Raw genomic sequence first — 18,967 nt, 5'->3', positions numbered from 1 at the left:
ACATAAACTAAGCGAAGAAAAAAAACCAGCTCTTGAGTCGTTGATGTGACATGACTCAGGTGAATACAGGTCAGTGTGACCAGATTTGTGTTTGTCAAAACCAGGACAGCGTACGGGGGGAGGGGGGCGGGGCCTCGTCATCCACATTGAGCGACTCTCACCTGGAAAAACGTTTTCCCGCTGGACACAGAAACATATGTGCTGCTTTATCCACTGTGCACATGGACTCACACTTGTCCCAACGCAACGGAAAGTGTGGAATTTCTTGTACAAATCCTGGTTAAATCCACATTTGTGCTTCGGTTCGTTACAGACTGACCCACTGTTTGTGTCTCGCTCCTTCTGATGCAGAGACACATGTACACACCTGTTTGGTCACGATACACAAACATACATTCAGTTTGTCGATTAAAATGAACGTAATCGATAAAATTCTTAATGACCAATTATCGATTAATCGACTAATCATGTCCATCCCTAGTCCCAACGCTCAATAGACACTTCATGCCGCTGAACCGAACCTCTTCTCCAACCGCGCAACATGCAAACAAACAGCGCCGTGCAACAACGCGGCTACGCAAGTGTGAACACAGGAACCACAGGTAACAGCACCAGAACACGACATGACCCAGAACACGACATGACGTCCCAGCGTGAGTGCGTCTCTAGAACAACAGGCACAGACAGTCACACTGACTGGACGACCCTGAGCAAATCCCACACCTCAGTTAAAAAAAACTAAACTGTTGTGTGCTGTGTGTTATATATGTATACATTATTTATCCGAAACCTGATCAGAACATAACGTCCGAGTCCGGATCGAGTCCACAGTCACGTGATCGGTGCCGATTTCCGATCACGTGATTGGATCAGGACAACCCTACTTTTGTGTCTTAGAAAGTCATTGTTGAACTTCATGACAAGAAACAGGAAGCAGCGAGAAACTCTTTTCTCCTTAGTTCAGTTGACGCCACAGAACATTAATTAATTCATTTTGTTTGTTTTAAATTTATAGATTCATGGTTGAAACTGAATTCACATGCAGCACTGAGCAGCAGAACTTCCAGAACATATAAACCAGAGAGAATAAAATATCAAAATGAAAATAAGCGCCAAGACGTTTTTTTTGATTGGTGTTCGATTGTTAGATTGGATTTGAACCTCACGCTCTCCTGGGGGTCACACAGACCGAAGGAAAAAAAGTATTTTCTCCATTTTTGGGTCTGATTGACTCGCCCCAAGAGAGCGGGAAGGAAAAAAAATTCTTAGGGTCAATGTGACCCAGGAGACCGTGAGGGTTTTAAATACATTTTAAATTAAACATTGGAACAAGAGGTCAAAGTCAGTTTTTTTGTTTGACATTAAAACAGACAAAAGTGAAAAATCCACATCACACTCACCCGGCCGACGTCCAAAATCCTCTTTATTTTTAAATAACGTTTCGGCAAAAAAAACTTCGACAGATATTTTTCTTGCTTTGAACCACAGTGGCCTTTTTTTTTTTTTTTTTTTTTGCCGAAACGTTATTTAAAAATAAAGAGACTTTTGGATATCTGAGTGTGTTATGCATTTTTTCACTTTTGTCCTTCTGCTTCTTGCATTTCCACCTCGACAAAAATTTTGGTGAGTGTTTTCTGTTTCTCTTGACACTAAAACAGAACAGTGAAAGAAACAGTTTTCCCATTTTATAGCTTTTCGTTCTTAATTGAAATTCAACAAAACGAACAGTGTTGGGGAGTTTACTTTTAAAATGTAATCCCCTACAGATTACAGATTACATACACCAAAATGTAGTTTGTAACATAATCCATTCAATTACTTAAAGTGAGTAATGTAATCTGAATACTTTGGATTACTTGATATTGTCATGTTTTTTAAAACTACATGAACGTACCAACCACATCCTGAAAATTCATGTTTGTTCAGTCGTTATTTGACCAGATTAAAAATATTATTGATAGAAAAATGATTTTTATATGAAATCACTGCTGACTTCAATTATGTTCACCTGCTGTTAGGGGCATATTGTATTAGTTTAGTCCTGGTTTAGTCCGGGTTTAGTCCGGGTTTAGACCTGGTTTAGACCTGGTTTAGACCTGGTTTAGTCCTGGTTTAGTCCTGGTTTAGACCTGGTTTAGACCTGGTTTAGTCCTGGTTTTAGACCTGGTTTAGTCCTGGTTTAGTCCTGGTTTAGTCCTGGTTTAGTCCTGGTTTAGACCTGGTTTAGACCTGTTTTTTTTTAGTCCTGTTTTAGTCCTGGTTTTAGTTTTTAGTCCTGGTTTAAGTCCTGGTTTAGTCCTGGTTTAGTCCTGGTTTAGTCCTGGGTTTAGTCTTGGTTTAGTCCTGGTTTAGTCCTGGTTTAGTCCTGGTTTAGTCCTGGTTTTAGTCCTGGTTTAGTCCTGGGTTTAGTCTTGGTTTAGTCCTGGTTTAGTCCTGGTTTTAGTCCTGGTTTAGTCCTGGTTTAGTCTGGTTTAGTCCTGGTTTAGTCCTGGTTTAGTCCTGGTTTAGTCCTGGTTTAGACCTGGTTTAGTCCTGGTTTAGTCCTGGTTTAGACCTGGTTTAGTCCTGGTTTAGACCTGGTTTAGTCCTGGTTTTAGTCCTGTTTTAGTCCTGGTTTTAGTTTAGTCCTGATTTAGTCCAGTTTAGTTCAGGTTTAGTCCTGGTTTTAGTCCTGGTTTTAGTCCTGGTTTAGTCCGGTTTTAATCCTGGTTTAGTCCTGGTTTTAGTCCTGGTTTAGTCCTGGTTTTAGTCCTGGTTTTAGTCCAAAATGTGAAAACAGTAAAATCCCTCTGTGTAATCCATTTATTTCAACAAAGTAACTGTAATCCAATTACCACTCACTGAAACAGTAACTGTAACTGAATACAGTTACTCATCATTTGTACTCTGATTACTCCGGTACATGTAATCTGTTACTCCTACAACACTGAAAACGAACAACACACTGAGCGCTTTTACGTCATTTTCGGTGTAATTTTCGACTCCAGATTGGCTCCATCCTCGGCCAATCAGAAAGAGATTTACTCCCAATAAAACAACAACAACAACAACAACAACAACACACACATTGCTCCATTCATCTTATCGACAAAGACCCGGGTTATTTTTGTATTTTCTGGAACACTCTGACAAACCCCGAGGCCGTCACACTTTCGTCGACGCTCCCGATAACTGGATTGATTGGTATAATTTTAGCGTCGTGTTCTTCTGCTGTTGACATCGCGCGTCTCCCTCCTCCCGCTCGGAGTCGACTCGTGCGCGGCGGCTCCGTGATCGCGTCGGACACATCGCGCCTCGTACACGTGTGTCCTAGATACGCTCCGCATGGCCACCAGCTACGGCTCTGCACCACTGGGCCCCTGCACTCCTCCTCGCTCCGGCCTAAATATAAAAGACTCGTCCGTACGCTTCACGCTTCACTACACGCCGCTTTTTGACAATTACACCAGACTGAACCGTTTCGCGAATGCAGATAATCGTGAACAAGCATTTCTAAGTCGGGGGTCGGCAACCTAAGGCTCCAGAGCCGCGTGTGGCTCTTTCATCCTCCTTCTGCTGTGGCTCCCTTTCCTCACAGTGAGTGCGGTCACATGCATGTCAGTAGGTCTGGGTGATACGGATCAAAAAATATATCTCGATATACGATATATATCTCGATATACGATATACATCTCGATATATGTTCAAGAAAAAATAACCCCCTAAAACTGAAAACTGCAAAAACAAATCTGCCAAATTCCACAAGGTCTTTTTTTTATTTTATTGAAGAAAAAACCCTAATTACATAAATAATAATTTAACTGTAAAATAAAAGAAATAAAACATATTTCCTTCTTTTCATTCATAAATAAAACAACTCAACACAAGCTCATCTTTGCATTAACTCTGTTCCCCAGACCAGAACCATGAGCTCATTTACCAGAAGAAGTTCAGGATGTTCCTTATTTTAACAGATCCATGTTCTTCACCAGCGTCAGGATCTGAGGTTTAATCCCACAATCCACTGCAGATCAAACCCAACGATTCCAAACACTGTTGTACAAGTGACACTGAAGCAGATTATTCATTAAAATCTTCTGCATAAATAAACTTTACAATAAATAAAACATAACGACTCTAGAGCCACATCAGCCCGTTTGAGATAATCATGTGTTTAATGCAGTTTTGCGCACGTGTGTTTACATTTTACAGAAACAAAACTTAAGCACATGACTCATTTGCATAAACAGCACTTCTCATGCAGCTCAACTCGTTTAGCTTCTTTTGGATTAAAGGACTCGACTCGGTGGAACATGAGGATGTGCTGCTGATGGTTTTGTCTGTAAATGGTGGAAAATGTTCGTGGTGGTTGAAGATTTTCACTGGCACCAACTTTCAGCGTTCAGGGCGACAGTGACGAGTGAAGGAGACACGAGCGAACAAACTCAGGGAGGCGACGAGAGAGAAGATAAACAAGGGAAGCGGCGAAATCTAAATTGAATATAAACATTATATCGATATATACGATATGTCAGAATTCATATCGAGTTTAAAAACTATCTTGATATATTTCAAATATCGCGATATCACCCACCCCTACATGTCAGTGTCCCGGTTATTATCCACATCCCAGTTCTGTCAGTATTCGGGATACTAGGGCTGGTATCATTAAGAAGTTGCCGATACGATACATATGTCAATACAGTACACTTTTTAATTTAATATGATATATTTCAAAGCGATTCGATACAGTTCAATAAAAAAATAAAGGCTAAATCATGGCTGTGATACTAAAAGTCTTTGTTAAACTTCTTCTTGTGCAAAGTTCATATGAAACACAAACATTTTAATCATCAAAACAGTAAAAATGTCAAATGTGTCTCTTAAATGAGTTTCCTTTCACTCCACAAGCAACAAAACTGTAGCTGTAACAAAATAATTTAGTAAAACACACGTAAAAATACTCTTGGTGAAATATCGATACAGTAGCCCACGATATCGATACTGTATCATCACATTAAACGATATGATATATCGATATTCCGATATTTTTGCACACCCCTACTAATAACATAAATTATCAGAAGACCAAATGAACCTCATCGGACTAATGAGTATTTCATTACAGTGAGTGCGGTCACATGCATGTCAGTATTCCAGTTATTATCCATATCCCAGTTATGTCAGTATTTGGGATACTGCGTTTACATGCCGCAGTATCCCATTTACTATTGGAATATACCATCTACAGTATCCCAGTTACTATTGGAATATACCATCTACAGTATCCCAGTTACTATTGTTACATATACCCAGTTACTATTGGAATATACCATCTACAGTATCCAGTTACTATTGTATACTACGTAATATATTGGAATATACCATCTACAGTATCCCAGTATACTACAGTATCCCACTATTGGAATATACCATCTACAGTACCCAGTATATTGGAATATACCATCTACAGTATCCCAGGATTTTACAGTATGTACAGGAATATACATCTACAGTATCCCAGTTACTATTGGAATATACCATCTACAGTATCCCAGTTACTATTGGAATATACCATCTACAGTATCCCAGTTACTATTGGAATATACCATCTACAGTATCCCAGTTACTATTGGAATATACCATCTACAGTATCCCAGTTACTATTGGAATATACCATCTACAGTATCCCAGTTACTATTGGAATATACCATCTACAGTATCCCAGTTACTATTGGAATATACCATCTACAGTATCCCAGTTACTATTGGAATATTCTACAGTTCCCAGTTACTATTGGACCCCTAATATACCATCTACAGTATCCAGTTACTATTGGAATATACTATTATTGGAATATACCATCTACAGTATCCCAGTTTCTAATAACAGGGGTGGTACAGGATTTTGACCACGTGGTGAAGTGACCCCGGGGTCAACAACCATATAGTATTTTTACCCCGGGGGTTAGAATCTTATTATGGTCTGTTGACCCCCTATGAAAATCTATATTTTATTATGATGTAAAGTAAGAAGTAATGTTGGTTGAATATTGACGATGATCAATTATATATAAAGGAGGTCAAAATCCTATGGCTGTGGTAATCTGACCCCCAATATGTTTATAATAGTTATGATGATGTAAACTCTTAGATAAAGACAACTGCATTAGATAAAAATCTAACATGAAGATGTGTGTTAATATTTTCGTGCCTACAATATGATGAGTAATGGACTTAAGGCAGATACCGTATTTTCCAGGCTGTTAGTCGCTCTGGATTATAAGACGCGCTGTCATTAAATGGTCTATTTTCGAACTTTTTTCACAAATAAACCGTCGTGGGACTTTAAAGGAAACCCAACAGTGTGATGGGTGAGTGGTTTTGTTTGTTTGTTCGTTCACGGTGACTCTGGGCTTTGTTCAGTTGTGGCGTGTAGGGAGTAGTGTCTGTCGCTGGATTGTCGACGTGTTCGCAGTGACTCAGTTGTTCAGTCGTGTCTAGAAGCGGCACGTCGCGCTCGTCGCTTTTTCGGTTCGTTCCTCCGTTCCGTTCCTCGTCGGCGTGGAGTGATGAGCGTGTCTGTGTGTCTGTGTGTTTGTGTGTTTGTGTGTTCTGCGGGTGGTGCGGCTTTGTAGTTTACTGAAGTCGTGCTGGGACGCCCGAGTGGATCCGTGTATGGGGCGCTCTGGATTGTGGCGCGCGGTCGTTTTTTGACGTGGTTGGAGGCTTAAGAACGCGTCTAATAGCCCAGAAAAATACGGCAGTTGTTACTGTGATTTGATACACAAAACAGGGAGTCAGTGTATGTTCAAACTTGATTTTAAATAAAAAACAAATGTGTGATGTGTGAACATGTGTAAGTTTTAAATTTGTGGAATAAATAAGTCCTTTTATGTGTGTGTTGTTATTTCTTCTATGCATGAACATTTTGTATGTGGAGCGACAACAAAACAAAATCCCGTTTGTTAATGTAGAGGAGCAGAAGACAAACAGACTGAGCTGCACTTTCTTGTTCTTGTGGTTTTACAGAAACATCACGTCTTGGTCTTTGCAGTGGAAGGTGTTTCTTGGTGAACAGTTGGAGACTTTCACTTTGGCGTTGACTTTTTAAATTCATAACCAAGTTTGAGCGACGGATCGGGGTTTTGTTTTTTTGTCGCTCCACATACAAAATGTTCTCTGTAAACTCGGGATGATTTCTTAGTCAGACAAATGTTTCCTTTTTGGTTCTTCCTGTGGATCAATCCTGCCCATCACCTTCACCTTTCACTATTTTTCAATTCCGTTGGGAAGAGAAACAGTTTGAACGGAGGTTTGAGTCACACACATCTGATTCACTTTTGCATCTATGAAGTTCACAAACACATTTCTCGAGTCGTTTTCCGCTGTTAGGATCCAACAACCACAAACACCAAAACTAAAATATGACAATATCAGAACCAGAAACAAAAGTGATAATGGTTCAAAAGACTTGAAAAGATCGACTTTGACAATAGACAAAATCCCACTGGGAAAACAAACATTGAGGTTTGATGCTCACTTTTTCAGAAAATTCTTCCCAGTGTGAATTGCACAATGATCGGAAGTTCGAAATTCTTGATGCATCTATAGCTAAAAACACAGAGGGAACTACATAGACCATGATCCTTTGCTCCATTTCAGTGCAGATACAAGAAGAAATAACAGTTCTAACACTTTTAAGTCTTAGTTCTTTGGATTAAGTCTTGTCAAGGACTTGGAAAAGGAAAAAGTTGCATATTAACAGTTTTGTTTGCCTCCACAAAATATCGTAATAAATATCGTACTGTGAAGTTCATTCGTATTTCTTCAATCCAAACGTAAAAACACGAGTAAACTAATTTCGCGAGTTCATTTTTTTAGTACGTTTTCGAGATCTCGTGGAAACATCGTCGAGATCTTATCCCTGATTGATGAGTTTGCGGCGTGTCGTGCCGTCGTGAAAGAGCCGAGCGGAAATCGAGGTCAGAAATCTCAAAGTCAGGGTCAAACGGAACGAGGCTAAGAATAGGACGGGACCATAATCAAGGCCGGCGTCGGGTTTCAGAGCCGCGGGAGAACGGACGGAGGATCCATGCATAATTCACGCCGTCGATAAGTACAAGTGTGGAATATCGGACGCGTTTGAACCGGATCATCAGCCGAGCGAGTCCAGGACGAGGTCGGAACAGAACCGCAGGAGTCGACGTACAAACCGCGAAACCGTCACGAGAAAGAACCCACCTGGAAAATGACAAAAGCTGCGGTTTTTACTTCATTTTCACTCCACAAACGACGTCTCCTGGACTCGGGTTTGGTTTCAGTCACATCAGAGTCCAGCCCGGGTCCGTTTTTTGGAGACCTGAGTCCGGACCCGGTAATATTTCACCTGTTACCGCCCGTGTCCGGGATAAATCTGGGTTAAACCATAAGTGCAGGACTAAAACAGATCTAAACTAGGACTACAACAGGATTAAAACAGGACTACAGCAGGACTACAATGGGACTAAACCAGGACTCAACCAGGACTGAAGAACCAGGACTGAAATAGGACAGAAATAGGACTGAACCAGGACTAAACTAGGACTGAACCAGGACTGGACCAGGACTGGACCAGGATGTACCAGGACTGGACAGGACTGAACCAGACTGACAGGAGTAGACCACAACTGAAGAATCAGGACGAAACCAGGACTAAACCAGGTCAGGGACCAGACCGGGACTGAGACCGGGACTAAGACCACGACTTAGACCGGGACTGAGACAACGACTTAGACCGGGACTGAGACCACGACTTAGACCGGGACTGAGACCACGACTTAGACCGGGACTGAGACCACGACTTAGACCGGGACTGAGACCACGACTTAGACCGGGACTGAGACCACGACTTAGACCGGGACTGAGACAACTTAGACGGGACTGAGACCGACTAGACCGGACGAGACCGACTTAGACCGGACTGAGACCACGACTTAGACGGGACGGACTTAGACCGGGACTTAGACCGGGACTTAGACCGGGACTTAGACCGGGACTTAGACCGGGACTGAGTCTGGGATCAGACCAGGACTGAGACTGGGACTAAGACCAGGACTAAGACCAGTACTGAGGCTAGGACCAGGCCAGGATCAGACCATGATTGGGACCGGGACTAAGACTGGGACTGAGACCAGGACCAGGCCAGGACCAGACTAGGACTGAGACCAGGGCAGACTGGGACCAAACGAGGACCAGATCAGGACTGAAAATGCTTTAGTCCTGCTTTAGTCCTGGTGTAGTCCTGGTCCAGTCCTGGTCCAGTCCTGGTTCAGTCCTGGTCCAGTCCTGGTCCAGTCCTGGTCCAGTCCTGGTCAGTCCTGGTTCAGTCCTGGTTCCGGCATCACAGTTTAACTCACAGAAACAGGAAACGTTCATTATCCGTTTCTTCATTTTGATTTTAGAGACAAATAATGAAGAAAATCGTAGTTTTTCCGTTTAATTATTTTCGGTTTTATTTCGAAACACGAACGAACGAACGACACACAGATTCTCAAAACTCCCAAGAATCATTTTACACGTTTAATCCTCCAAGAAACACACAACACGTCTCCTTTAATCCTAAAAACACACCACAAAATCAACCCCGAGCCCGAAATCCCACGTTTAAAACCCGACACACGAAACAAACGACGCTCGTATTTACATTTACGGATCGATTTTAAACTCCCGTCCTTCAGAGAGGGCACTGCATCAGCACCAGCACGGGGACCAGCACCAGCATCAGCATCGCCGCGAGCTTAAAATAGAACAGCACGCACCGGCTCCGCTCACGACCCGACCGGCAGCGTCCAGTCCAAAACAAAACCCACGCAGCAGCGCAGTTACCGAGAAGATCCGCTCTCGGACGGTACTTACGAGATCCTCACGTTCCCATGGCAGCGGGGGAAAAAAAAAAAAAAGAGGAGATCCCGGAGAGAACGAGGAGGATCCGGAAAAGGCGAGGTGTTTGTTTTGTTTTTGCGGAGGAAGGAGAGTAGAGGGAGAAGAAGAGACGAGGGCGAGTGTGAGGAGAAGGTAAAAGCGGCTCGGCTCACGTCACGGTTTTCATGAATGGAGCGGGTCTGACGCAGGAGAGGACACGGAGGAGGAGGAGGAGGAGGAGGAGGAGGAGGAGGAGGAGGAGGCGTCTGGTGGGAGCGGGTTAGCGCTGAAACGAAGCATTACTGGCACAAATAAAGTGCCGCCGTATAAAGCAACATGACTCGACTTTATAAGATTATTACTGTGACGATACTAAAACACATAAACCCCGGCCACGTTTACATGATGTTTTTTCATTCAGAATTAATTGTTCTGAACGATATAACTTTATTTTTACAGACTCGGGGTCCAAATTGTACATACAAAGACATGCACTTATAATAAGGGCTGGACAAAAATAAAATATTAATCACATTAATCACAAGAGTTCGAGTGCGATTAATCACGATTAATCGCATGTTATACGCAAAACCAATGAATGAATTAAAAAGTGGAGTATAGCGACTAAGGACGGGCATTCGATGAAATGTTCTTAATCGATCGTGTGTTCTTTTGGGATTCTGAGACAACAGGCTCTGAGCGAAGCGAACGGACTCAAAGGGATTTTCTCTTCTCTCTGTCCTACTTTCACCAGCCGCACTCAAAACCGCTCGTCACGACTCTCCCGGTGTTTTCCTCCGTCTCCCGGTGTTTTCCTCTGCCTCCCGGTGTTTTCCTCTGCCTCCCGGTGTTTTCCTCCCGGTGTTTTCCTCCGTCTCCCGTGTTTTCCTCCGTCGGTGTTTTCCTCCGTCTCCCGGTGTTTTCCTCCGCCTCCCGGTGTTTTCCTCCGCCTCCCGGTGTTTTCCTCCGTGGTTTTCCTCCGGTCCTCCGTTTTTCCTCCGCCTCCCGGTGTTTTCCTCCGTCTCCCGGTGTTTTCCTCCGTCTCCCGGTGTTTTCCTCCGTCTCCCGGTGTCTCCTGAACTAAGTGGGTGGTTTATTCCGATTTAGATTAAAGCTGAATAAATGTATTCCTGGATCATGTAAACGCTTATTCTTCTTAAAATATTATTTAAGTTTGACGACTTTTCTTTACACTTTTTTCACTTTTTTCTGACCACATGAGATTAGGGACGGGCATTCGATGAAAATGTTTTAACCGATCGTCGGAAGAATTAACAATCGATTAATCATTAACGTTTTTATATTAAAATGATCATCATTATTATTACTATCTGCACTAATCTGCATAAATAAATTCAACTTTACGACATATAAACATAACGACTCTAGATCCACATCAGCTGTTTGACATTATAATGTGTTTAATTCAGTTTTGTTCAAATCTCACAGAAACAAAACTTAAAACCACATCACTAATTTACATAAACTAAGTGAAGATAAAACTCCAGCTCTTGTGTCGCTGATGTGGTTCAACTTGTGTTGGATTAAAAGACATGACTCAGGTGAATACAGGTCAGTGTGACCAGATTTGTGTTTGTCAAAACCAGGACAGCGTACGGGGGGAGGGGGGCGGGGCCTCGTCATCCACATTGAGCGACTCTCACCTGGAAAAACTTTTTCCCACTGGACACAGAAACATATGTGCTGCTTTATCCACTGTGCACATGGACTCACACTTGTCCCAACGCAACGGAAAGTGTGGAATTTCTTCTACAAATCCTGGTTAAATCCACATTTGTGCTTCGGTTCGTTACAGACTGACCCACTGTTTGTGTCTCGCTCCTTCTGATGCAGAGACACATGTACACACCTGTTTGGTCACGACACACAAACATACATTCAGTTTGTCCATTAAAATGAACGTAATCGATGAAATTCTTAATGATCAATTATCGATTAATCCCATCCCTAGTCCAAGAGAATGAAACACTCGAGTCAGTATTCGATGTCACCAACTACTTGAAATCACGCGGGAGGAAACACAAACTGAACTGTAGGTGTTTTCGGACGAACCCATTTCCCCCCAAAAAAAGTTCCATCCTGCACCTTTAATTTGCCAGTTTAGCATCAGAACGATCAGCCACCTCAGCCTCTCTTCACCACACACACACACACACACACACACACACACACACACACACACACACACACACACACACACACACACACACACACACACACACACACGTACACGAGTCCATTATTCTCAGCCCACATCACGGGAAACGGCGAGCGCAGACGACGCAGCGGGAAGAATAGAAAGGAAATGCCAGGGTCACGGTGTCAAACAAACAGCTTTTCTTCACAAAAGGTCATTTGGACGAACTTTCAGAAGGGTTTAAGTCGGCGCAGTCGGTCTGCAGCCTCAGCACGAGATCCAAACCAAACACACCCAAACAGCTCCAGCGGAAGAAGAAGAAGAAAATGTGAAAATGTGTCAGCAGGACTAAATCAGGACTAAACCAGGACTGAACCAGGTCTAAACCAGGTCTAAACCAGGACTACACCAGGTCTAAACTAGGACTAAATCAGGACTAAACCAGGACTGAACCAGGTCTAAACCAGGTCTAAACCAGGACTACACCAGGTCTAAACTAGGACTAAATCAGGACTAAACCAGGACTGAACCAGGTCTAAACCAGGTCTAAACCAGGTCTAAACTAGGACTAAATCAGGACTAAACCAGGACTGAACCAGGACTGAACCAGGTCTAAACCAGGACTACACCAGGTCTAAACTAGGACTAAATCAGGACTAAACCAGGACTGAACCAGGTCTAAACCAGGTCTAAACTAGGACTAAATCAGGACTAAACTAGGACTAAATCAGGTCTAAACCAGGTCTAAACCAGGACTAAACCAGGACTACACCACTTCTTCTGTCGGAAGAAGAAGAAGAAAATGTGAAAATGTGTCAGCAGGTTTAAATATTACACAAAACTGAGCCCTGTGAGCTTCAAGTCAAGTCAACAGACCTGGAGTTTTGTTTTAATCTGTGTGTCGTTCGTTCATTTGTTTTTCAAAAAATAAAAAAACAGAAGGAAAACAAAAAGAAGCAACTATTTTCTTCATTATTTGTCTCCAAAATCAAAATGAAAAAACGGATAATGACTCGTTACCAGGTTGAAACCAGGACTAAACCAGGACTAAACCAGGTCTAAACCAGGTCTAAACCAGGACTAAACCAGGACTAAACCAGGACTAAACCAGGTCTAAACCAGGACTAAACCAGGACTAAACCAGGACTAAAACCAGGTCTAAACCAGGTCTAAACCAGGTCTAAACCAGGACTAAACCAGGACTCTAAACCAGGTCTAAACCAGGTCTAAACCAGGTTCTTAAACCAGGACTAAACCAGGATCTAAACCAGGTCTAAACCAGGACTAACTAAACCAGGACTAAACCAGGACTAAACCAGGAAACCAGGACTAAACCAGGACTAAACCAGGACTAAACCAGGTCTAAACCAGGACTAAACCAGGACTAAAATCAGGTCTAAACTAGGACTAAACAGGAACTAAACCAGGTCTAAACCAGGTCTAAACTAGGACTAAATCAGGACTAAAACCAGGACTAAACCAGGTCTAAACCAGGACTAAACCAGGACTAAACTAGGACTAAAAACCAGACTAAACCAGGTCTAAACCAGGACTAAACCAGGTCTAAACCAGGTCTAAACCAAACCAGGACTAAACCAGGTCTAACTAACCAGGACTAAACAGGACTAAATCCAGGACTAAACCAGGACTAAACCAGGACTAAACTAAAAACAGGTCTAAACCAGGACTAAACCAGGAAAACCAGGTCTAAACCAGGACTAAACCAGGTCTAAACCAGTCTAAACCAGGACTAAACCAGGACCAGGTCTAAACCAGGACCAAACCAGATAAACCAGGTCTAAACCAGGTCTAAACCAGGACTAAAATCAGGACTAAAACCAGGACTAAAACCAGGACTAAACCAGATCTAAACCAGGTCTAAACCAGGACTAAAATCAGGACTAAAACCAGGACTAAAACCAGGACTAAAACCAGGACTAAACCAGGACTAAAGGACCAAACCAGATCTAAACCAGGTCTAAACCAGGACTAAAACCAGGACTAAACCAGGACTAAACCAGATCTAAACCAGGACTAAACCAGGACTAAACCAGGACTAAACCAGGTCTAAACCAGGACTAAACCAGGTCTAAACCAGGACTAAAACAGGTCTAAACTAGGACTAAACCAGGACTAAACCAGGACTGAACCAGGACTAAACCAGGACTAAACCAGGTCTAAACCAGGTCTAAACCAGGACTAAACCTGGTCTAAACTATGTGTCAAACAGAATGTAACAGGAGTAAATCCTGCTGTGTGGACGTGTTTCTTCTTCTTCTGTCAATAATATTTTTAATTTGGTTCAGTAAAATCTGGACTTTTTATTTTCTTTTATCAGACAAAACTTCTTATGTGAAGATTTCCTCGTCTTTGTTTCTCTACAGCAAATCAAGTAATCCAAAGTATTCAGATTACATTACTCACTTTAAGTAATTTAATGGATTATGTTACAAACTACATTTTGGGGTGTGTAATCTGTAATCTGTAGACAGTGTTGGGAAGTTTACTTTTAAAATGTAATCCCCTACAGATTACAGATTACACACCCCAAAATGTAGTTTGTAACGTAATCCATTAAATTACTTAAAGTGAGTAATGTAATCTGAATACTTTGGATTACTTGATATTGTCTTGCTTTTTAAAACTACATGAATGTAGCGACCACATCCTGTTTGTTCTCTTCAAATTGGCCCTGGTTTAGACCTGGTTTAGTCCTGGTTTTATGTCTGGTTTAGACCTGGTTTAGATCTGGTTTAGACCTGGTTTAGTCCTGGTTTAGACCTAGATTAGACCTGGTTTAGATCTGGTTTAGTCCTGGTTTAGACCTAGATTAGACCTGGTTTAGATCTGGTTTAGACCTGGTTTAGACCTGGTTTAGTCCTGGTTTAGACCTAGATTAGACCTGGTTTAGATCTGGTTTAGACCTGGTTTAGACCTGGTTTAGTCCTGGTTTAGACCTAGATTAGGCCTGGTTTAGACCTGGTTTAGTCCTGATTTAGACCTGGTTTGGTCCTGGTTTAGTCCTGGTTTGGTTTAGTCCTGGTTTTAGTCCTGGTTTAGTCCTGGTTTTAGTCCTGGTTTAGTCCTGGTTTTAGTCCTGGTTTAGTCCTGGTTTTTAGTCCCTGGTTTTAGTCCTGGTTTATCCCAAAATGTGAAAACAGTAAAATCCCTCTGTGTAATCCATTTATTTGAACAAAGTAACTGTAATCCAATCACCACTCACTGAAACAGTAACTGTAACCGAATACAGTTACTCACAATTTGTACTCTGATTACGTAACTCTGGTACACGTAATCTGTTACTCCCCGACACCGTCTGTAGGGGATTACATTTTAAAAGTAAACTTCCCAACACTGAATATAAATAATCTTAATAATAATTGTGTCTGAATGAACCGACCTGTGGACCCTGTGACCATCGCAGTCGTCCTCTGAGCTGGGGCCTCCCGTGTGCCTCTGTCTGGCTTTGAACCTGAAAAAAAACACACATATTTCTAGTTAGAAAACAAGAACAAAATGCCAAGTGCGGTCGTATTTGTTTAGACTCCGGAGACGAGCGTATCGAGCAGATGTGGAGATGTGGAGTCTGTGACCGGGACAGAGTCATGAGATCATCACAAGACTGAAGCGGGAGATCTGGGTCTGACCACTGCACCTTTACACACGATAAAGATGCACTGTGTAACTTTTCTGGTGGAGGGTTTTGTCTAAAATGTCTGAATGTGGATCAATAAAGTTTGTCCAAGTCTAAAATGTTCAAAAACACTTAAAATATAAACTTAAATCTATCAGAAAATAATTTAAAAGTAGTAAAATGATCCTGCTGCATGGACAGATCATTTTACTTGACATGTTCTCTTAAAATAAACGACCTCTAGACTAGAATTAACCAGTTTCAGAACTAGTAAATCGATAATAAATCTGAAAATAAGATGAATAACTTGATACAAGTTTTAAAATCTTGGCCAAATCAGAGAAATTTGCGGTGTGTCACATTAAACAGCTCTACTTTTATTACATTTATTCACCAATACCTAGAAAAACAGGTATTCTGACTGTGAGTGGGGTCGCCGCTCCACAGATTTGACATGTAACTTGGTCTGGTTTGGTCTCTGTGAGGACAGACAGCTTTAATGCCGTACTGTGAAACATTCCAGACAAAGCAATAACATCTCCATGGAGAAAAGCGTTTGATGGACGCTCCACCAGAAAAGGTAGTAAAAAAAATAAATCTTATTGGACACTCATTTTATCGACGTCATCAAGCAGCGCAAGTGTGACGCAGGATAAGGCCGGAAATATGCTCGGAAAGTCACAACGCTCAGCTTTTCAAGGAACGGTGCAGTGGTCACCAACCTTTTTCAGACAAAGAAAGAGCAAGATCTACCAACATGAACGTAAATAACAACAAACGTGATCATAGTTTATAGTTCCAGACAGCTTTATTTTTGCATTCTTACTAAAAGGAACACTCATTACAGAATGGGGACTAAAACACTCTCTGCAAGAAAAAAAATGTGCAACTGCAATACAAACAAAATGCAAACCAAATGCAGTGAAAGCAACCAAAATAGTGCAAATTTGACCACTAAACAGCATTAACAGTATATCGAAGGGTTAATGAGAGAAGTTCCATTATTATCAAACTCAGGGCGATGGCCGAGTCTGAATTTCCTTGGATAATGTTTTGAAGTTTGGTTTATAGTTGCAGACAGCGAAACTGAGACAATCTGTGAGGTGCCTGTCAGTCAGACTGTTTCTGTGCTTGGATTTGATGATTTTCATTTGTGAAAAAGCCGCCTCATGCAGATAAGTTAAACCAAAGTAAGCGCTCACTTTCAATGCACATTTAGTATCACACATTGTCAGATTAAGCTGGAGATTTACCGGGGACATGGCAAAGATGCAGCTGTTGATCGTGATCTACAGGTTGGTGACCACTGGCCTAGTGCCTCCGCTCAATTTCATTTCTCTCCAGCGACTAGGTCAGGAATCAGAATACACTAGACCACAGGTGTCAAACATAAGGCCCGGGGGCCAGATCCGGCCCTCCAAGACCTTTAATGTGGCCCTTGGGTGATTTTCTACTAAAATATTTTAAATGTTGAAATTGATTTTTTCTTAAAGTTTCAGGTTGTTCATAATATTATAATATAATAAGAAAGAGTTCATCAATTAAAAAAGATTTCTGTAATAAATTTGTGTTTCTCTGCACAAATATTTGAACTTATTGTTATTTTTGGGGTTTATATGACATGAGTTTTCTGATCCGGCCCATTTGGGATCAAAGTCGGTTGGATACGGCCCCCGGACCAAAATGAGTTTGACACCCCTGGACTAGACGGTTCACAAAAACCTCGGAAGTGTGAGTTCGGGCACCAGTCAATCAGTGAAGAGACGGACAATCTGTGTTGGCAACGATTCCCAAGATCGAGGATTTAAAGCCGGAACAAAGAGAATGTTTGGTGAATTTTATCAAGAGGAAAGACGTTATTGTCCTTCTTCCTACGGGATTTGGTGCAGCGATTGGTTAAATAAAAAAGTACTCGCCTATTGTCAAGCGAACGGATCCTAATGCTGCGAGGTCAGACGGTTTCCACCAAGTGAAACCGGCTGATGAATCAGGGTATGCAAGTTCTGCGTGGTTACATAAAAACATATTCCCAGGTATCGTATACAATACCCTCAGTCTGGAAGGGTTAATCACTGAAATTCTGTTATGTCTGCTTCACTTTGGCTCCAGTTTCCTTCATTTTAGATTTTTGAACGTCCTGATGACACACAATTTTAACAGGTCTATTGCCATGTTTGTTTCCAACCAATTACTGATTCTGCCAAGTGACCTCAAGCGTGGTCACGAAACAAACTCAAATCAAGACTCAAACAAGACAAAAGACGGGAAAAAATGTTGATACTCCATTCTGATACAACCATGAAAAGGTACAACAACATGGTCTTGTCCGTTCAAGCCTGTCTATGCTCTACTGTAGGGAGTATTAGTCAAGTTTAGTATGTCTACAGTCAAAACCAAACCTTGGGGGACCGAGCCTTTGCCATGGCCACCTCCACCCTCTAGAACCGTCTCCCTGTTTACATCAAAAACTCAAACACCTTCAGAAAACTGCTCCTAAAAACACCTTTTCCTCAGAGTCTACACACACGACTGCTCCTCAATAAACCTTTTTCACCACGACCAGAAGTGCCTCGATGTCGGGTAAACGTAACTCCCGGTTAATGCTTTTCCGTGGCAAAATATCTGCGTAAATGTGTGTCGTATTCTCCAGCAGCTTCATAAATCTGCCCCATCACCAAATCTTCAACCGACAAGCTCCACAAAGGATAAACATTCTAACATGAAGAATTTATCCACAACGATCAAGAGAAGAAAGACCAAAACTTAAAGGAAACAACGACAACACAACGACAACTAATGTTATGATCATGAATAAAATAAAAAATCGATTTCATAGTGTAGATATTTGCACAGACAGAGAGATTTGTGCCGTTTAAATGCTCCAGATGTTCACAGATTACATGTCTGACATTTAAACCGCACAAATCTCTCCGTCTATGCCAATAGCGACATCATGAAATCGATTTTTAATCTTTTAGGCCGCGTCCACACTAGTTCGCATTCGAGTCGTTTTGGTTGTGGGTGCAGTGTTCGTCCGCTAATCCGACGGAAAACGGCTGCAGAGACGTAACGACCTGGTGCCTCCAGCTCCCACGAATTCATCAAAGTACGAATCTGTGTGGACGCCTGAAAACGCTGATACTCTGACGTAGGTCTATGCACTACGAAGTAATTCACCGCCAAATCACTAAGAGGCCAGAATATTTATCCATTCATATTAGGGATGGGCATGATTAGTCGATTAATCGATAATTAAGAATTTCATCGATTACGTAAATTTTAATCGACAAACC

The 18,967-nt window shown here is 41.9% G+C and overlaps 1 protein-coding gene across 1 annotated transcript in view; it reads right to left on the bottom strand.

Moving 5' to 3' along the window:
- The window catches only part of si:ch211-45c16.2 (mitogen-activated protein kinase kinase kinase 13), a 98,402-nt gene that overhangs the window by 50,079 nt on the left and 29,356 nt on the right, over positions 1–18,967 (bottom strand). Inside the window, 1 exon segment of the mRNA XM_055152966.1 lies at positions 15,441–15,512. The gene's annotated coding sequence lies outside the window, so the exon portion shown is untranslated.

Source organism: Boleophthalmus pectinirostris, unplaced genomic scaffold (assembly GCF_026225935.1).
Source record: "Boleophthalmus pectinirostris isolate CB_2022bp ecotype Guang Dong unplaced genomic scaffold, ASM2622593v1 HiC_scaffold_1, whole genome shotgun sequence".
NCBI classification, from domain to species: Eukaryota; Metazoa; Chordata; class Actinopteri; order Gobiiformes; family Gobiidae; genus Boleophthalmus; species Boleophthalmus pectinirostris.
Note: the sequence above shows the minus strand (reverse complement) of the source record. Positions and strands in the feature narration are given on the sequence as shown.